The following is a 6,000-nucleotide window of genomic DNA, read 5'->3' as shown; positions in this document are numbered from 1 at the left end:
CTCCCGTAAAGATTTACACCCTCGGAAACCCTGTACAGGGTCGCTATGGGTCGGAACCGACTCGACGGCACTTAACAACAACAACAACATATAAAGCTCAGACTTTCTTCCGACGTTTTCATTCTTTTTTGATTGTTCTCCTGTTGTTCAGTGTCATTAAGTCAATTCTGACTCTCAGCAACCCTGGAGAGGGTTTCCACGGAGTGCCTTGTGAGTTTGAACCATAAGGTTTATTATGTGTCTCACATAAATCTCAGGCTTTCTACTGATTAAGCAACAACAGTAAAAACAAAACAAAAAACAAAAAAAACAAACACCAGTTTCCGTCCATGCAGTTCAGTTTAGGATGGGTTTGGCTTGTCTGATGTCTGTTGCTGATCAGGTGGTATAGGAGCTGGTATTGGTTCTTGTCCAGTGGGTGGAGCTGCAGAGGGTTTGATTGTGGCTAAGCTGTATGGGCATGGTTGCTGTCCCCTGTCAGGTGAGGCAAGAGAAAAACTCAGACAGAAAAACAAAGTAGAACAAACAAGTAAGGAACAAGGGAAACAGAATACAATAAAAGAGAATATAGTCATGAACACTGACCTAGCCACTGGGGGCTAGAACTGAGTGAGCATGAAGCATCAGGTGATATGAAGTGGGGAGAGGCACACAAGAACACCCAAACTTGCAGATAGTACCCATTTGACCTAGCTTGGATGACTTGATGAACAGAACTTGACTTACAGGATGATAAAGAAATCTGATACAGGAAGCAAGTGTAAATTGCTACAATTTGATGAACTTGATCTTTTCTTATGGATATAATAGCTCAAAATACCAACTGAGAGGGAAGGAGTTTTCACATCAAGGATTAAGCCTATCCCCTCTGTACACAGGGTTGATAGGGACGGGCAACTTAGACATTGGCTATCTAAAATGGAGGAGGCCATAAAGGCAAGAAGTGGCTAGCTTACAAGTTTTCAAGAGGGAGTTTAGTTTCAGAGAGGGAAGGTAGAATCCCCACTGAATAGGTCTCATCTTGTGTAGATGGGTCTGGTGAAAGGAGATGGGTACAGGATTCTTTTGATTCAATAGTGAGTAACTGTTATCATGACTAATTGCAATTGTCACAATTGTTAAGTTTTGTAACATATAGGGGGGAGTAGTTAATTTTACATTCCAGGAACAGAGGACCCTAGGACCATGAAGAGGGAAGAGTATGAACGGAACATGGGATCCTAACCAGAGAAGTAGTGACACAAGAGATGGAGGCAGAGGCAATGACATGGAGAGACAGGGCAGCTGAGGATCTAGACTCATGGAAAGAGAAAGGCTGTGCACCAGTGAGCAAAAGGCTGGCCTGCAAAATGTGCCCTTTGATTGTTTAAACGATTATATAGTCCTGTGTGTTTTTGTGTACATCAAAAACAAAACAAAAAAAACCCAAGGGAATAGAGGAAAATACTGCTATTGTAATCATTGTAATCATGGCAATGAAACAAGATGCGACTGATTGAGTGAAAAACTGATGTTCTGCCATGTAGCAGCAAGAGAAAAAGAATATAATAACTGGACAGAGAAAAGATGGCCTGGAAAATAGAGCTGTATAAAGTGAAAAATATAAAAACAAACAAACATAAAAAAAACCAAGCAGAGATAGGGAAGATAAATAGAGAATAGTGAAGAAAAATCAAGAGGAAAAAAAGAAGAGGGTGGGAAATGAGAAACAAGAAAAGAAAAAAACCACAAAAGTGGAGCTAGACAGGATGAAAGTCAAGGGAAAGGAATGAGAAGGAGGAGAAGAAAGAGTAGACAAAGGGGAAAAAAACAGTGTAGTTATTAGAGCCATAGAAGAGAAAACTCTGGGGAGCTCCTGCCAGTCAAGGAAATCACAAGGTGGGTGGAGGAGGGGTGTGACAGCTAAGTCCCCAGGCCTAGATGGAATTCCTATAGGCCTAGGTGTTGTCCATGTTCAGGGCACCCAATCTGGAAGTAGTTCATGGAGGCCGTTCCAGTTGATGGTTTCGGTGTCTGTCAGAGCAAAAGGGCATCTGGGTGCAGGGTGGCTGATTATGAAGTTTCCTGCTAGTTTAATTCTGGCCTGGAGGCTTGTGGGTTCTGTAGACCTGAAGCAAAGCCCACCTGAATTCAGGCACCAAGGTGGTGCAGCAGGCATCTGCCTGATTCTGGGTTACATTGCATGACACAGAACTCCTGGAGAGCAGGGTTTGTGCCGACAGTAGATAAGGGTGGGGGCCAGCCTCCAGGGGAGTGTGGGGAGCAAGAAAGAATGCCACCTTTTCTGTTGCCTTTGTGAATTTGCACCATCAGGCCACCATCTGTCTTTCTCTCCAAAGCTTTTGGTAAAAGTTCAAGATGGCTATGCTGCATCTGGTCTGCAATCTGTTCACCAGTCTCTCTCCTCCGTCACCCATGATCAGCTTTTCCTCCCAGTAGTTATTTCCTCCCACTTCTCTCATCTTTCCTCTGAAACTCAGGATTCCAGAATTGTCCTGCGTCTGTTTCTTTGGTCTGTCGTACTTTGGTTGTAGAGGATCCGAATAGAGTGTCTGCCTAGTCTGCCATCTTGCCGGAAATGTCCACCAGGTCTTTGTTTCTGAAGTAGCTCTGTTAACAGACATTTTTGGTTAACAGCCAAGAGCTGCCATCAAGGTTCCTTACACAAAGCATAAAGATACATGCTTTTGAGTGACTTATGAGTGATCAAACTATGATGATCTACAAAACTAACTGCTGCAAACTTCTGGAAAGAGTACTGCAGTATTAGATTGCTGAAAAGGACAGTAGAAGAATCATATGGATCTCCTCACTGGTTTTTCTCCTTGAAGAAAGGTGACGTTGCTTAATATGGTCAGGGAACAGACCTCAATGATTCATCTGGAAATCCATGCAGGAGCCAGTTTGTGCAGCTGAGCAACATTGATGAAATCATGCTGTGGGTCAGGCACTAGGACTGGAAGACCACAGTGAGAGAGCTCAGGCATTTGCAATCGATGGTGGGATTTTTCCTGCTTAAAACTTTATCTTCACAAATACTATTCATACATAAAGTTCCGTATCTTACAGGTCTCCGTGGAAACATCTCTCCTTTTAGTCTTCAGAATAACTTCAATAAAACAAAAGAAAAGCTATTTTGCATATTTTGGGTTCTCCTGTTCTCCGGGCCATCAAACACTGCCTCTGTTTCTTCATTTTCGTTCCTCTCATACAAATGCAGATCTTATGCCAACTGGTGGTTTTTTGTATTTTGTATTTTGGAGCTCTCAGGGATATTTTGGAGTCCTGGTGTGGCGCTGTAGGTTAATGCGCTGGACTGCAAGGTCAGTTTGAACCAAAAAGGTCGGTGGTCAAGCTCACCAAGCTGCTCCTCAGAAACCCTATACAGGGTTGCTATCAGTCGGAACTGACTCGATGGCACTTAACAACAACAGATATTTTAGGGGCCCTGGTGGCACAGTGATTAAGTACTTGGCTACTAATAGAAAAGTCCATGGTTGAATCCCACTAGATGCTCAAGAGAAACAAGATTTCTATAAATATTACAGCCTTAAAGACTCTAAGTTGTTGTTGTTGTTGTTGTTAGGTGCCATCGAGTTGGTACTGACTCATAGCGACCCTATGCACAACAGAATGAAACATTGCCCGGTCCTGAGCCAATCTCACAATTGTTGCCACGCTTGAGCCCATTGATGCTGCCATTCTACTCTGTTTATAGTGTTGTAATGAATCAGAATAGACTTGATGGCAACAGTTTTGGTTTTTGGGGGTGGAAGGGATATTTTGCTACCTACTTATAAGTTGTCTAGGGTTTTGGTTCGACTATTTAGCTGTATTGTGGGGATTCCAAACTATTGAAAAACTACGTTGTCAAGACCAACCTGCTCCTTTTCAATTGAATTTTGGTTATTTAAAGTTTTTTTTTTTTTTCCAAATCCTGGTAGTGTCTTGTAATAGAAATTAACAACAACAACAACATGAGCTCTGATAGCATAGTGGGTTTTGAGTTTGAATGTACCAGGCACTCCGCAGGAGAAAGACGAGGCTTTCTGCTCCCGTAAAGATTTACAACCTCGGAAACCCTGTACTGGGTCACTATGAATCAGAACTGACTCCACGGCATATAACCATCACCACCAACATATTAACTATAAAGACCAACATAAGTAACACAGTCCAATTACTCAACTTTGCATTTTCTAGAGCCAGCTAACAAAGACTAATGCTTACAGGATGTCTGAATCTCAAATCCTTCTCTTGACCTGTCAACTTTGTGGAGGGTTACTCCTCTGTGAGACCTTGGTTATCACCCCTAAGTATGACATCTCCTTTTTTGTGCTTCCTTCATCACATCTCTTGAGTTTTGTGTGTATTACTCCAGAGAACTGTGAGTTCCTGGGAGTAGGAACAATCATAATCCTTCTCTGTATCCCAAAGTTCTTAATTCAATGCCTGGTACAGAACCCATCCACCAGAGAACCATGAGTTCCTGGGAGCAGGAACAATCATAATCCTTCTCTGTATCCCCAACTTATAATTCAGTGCCCGGTACAGAACCCACCCACCATCCTCCAGTCAATTCCAACTCATAGCGACCCTACAGGACGCAGAGTAGAACTGCTTCTTAGGATTTCCAAGACTGTAAGTCTTCATAGGAACAGACAATCTCATCTTTCTTCTGGTGGGTTTGAACCACCGACCTTGTGGCTAGCAGTCCAATGCTTAACCACCAGAGCTCCTTCCTGGTACAGAGTAGGGACCTAATAAATATTTTCTGAAAGAGAGGATGTGAGCTAAATTATATCTGTAACTGTATTATACAATAAAATATTTGTAAATTACTCTAAAACAATAATTCATGTTCATTGGAGAAAAACGTTATTTAATCTCAAAAGACAACCACTAGTAACCTCGGATACATTTCTTTTGATTTTGTTCCTATGCATATTAAAACATTTAGTTGAAATGCTGTATGCCATTTTGTATTGGTTTTGCCACTTTTTTTTTTTTTTTGCATTTCCCTATATAATTATTCTTTCAATAGCATTTACATAGCAGCATATTATCCCAGTGTGTGATAAAGCAAGTCCAATACAAAATTAAGGCATTTCTAAAATAAGAACAAGGTTACATAGACTGCTTGCTGTCTTGACATGACATGTCCTATGGTCATGGTGGTGTTAAGTGCCATCGAGTCGGCTCCAACTCAGCCACCCTGTATAGGGTTCCACGGAGCAGCTAGTGGGTTTGAACTGCCGATTTTGTGGTTCACAGTCTAGCTGAAAATGAATTAGAAGGCAATTCCAGTATTAGAGCGCACTCGGAGTGGGCTGAAGCCTTATGTGCCATGTGCAAAGTCTTTGGTGTAATTAATGTATTCAATAGCAACAGAATCCTGCCAAACTCACCACCAGATGCTACTCTCAAAGATTCCACTAGGTGGCAGAACAGGTTAAATTTACTGGGCATCATTACAGTCTGCTAGGTTCCACCTGGTAGTTTCTGAGTCTAGTCTGGGTCGAAGCCCAATACTTAGCATCTCTAACAAGTTCCTAGGTGATGCTGATGTACTAGGCTGGCTGACTGTGTGCCGTTGAGTCAATTCCAATTCACAGCAACCCTGTATAGGACTTCTAAGACTGTAAATCTTTACTGGAGCAGAAAGCCTCATCTTTCTCCTACGGAACGCCTGATGCACTTGAACTGCTGACCTTGTGCTTAGCAGCCCAGTGAGTAACCCACTACGCCATGAGAGCTCCTTGATGTGCTAGGTGGGGATTACATTTTGAGCACATTGGATTATAGGAAGCCAATGTAGATCAACTCAAGGCCCATTCACCCACACAGCCATCCTCTCTTTCTGAGTGTACACTATACCAGTGCTAGACAGTATCAGTACAGAAAAGAAGATCCAGTTCTTATTCTTGGGATGAGTCTGGTGGGGATTGAAAAAGAGAAGAACAGAATGCTTAGTTTAATACTTCTACCGCTCTATTTCTT

This window comes from Chrysochloris asiatica, unplaced genomic scaffold (assembly GCF_000296735.1).
Source record: "Chrysochloris asiatica unplaced genomic scaffold, ChrAsi1.0 scaffold00081, whole genome shotgun sequence".
In the NCBI taxonomy this organism is placed as follows: Eukaryota; Metazoa; Chordata; class Mammalia; order Afrosoricida; family Chrysochloridae; genus Chrysochloris; species Chrysochloris asiatica.
Note: the sequence above shows the minus strand (reverse complement) of the source record.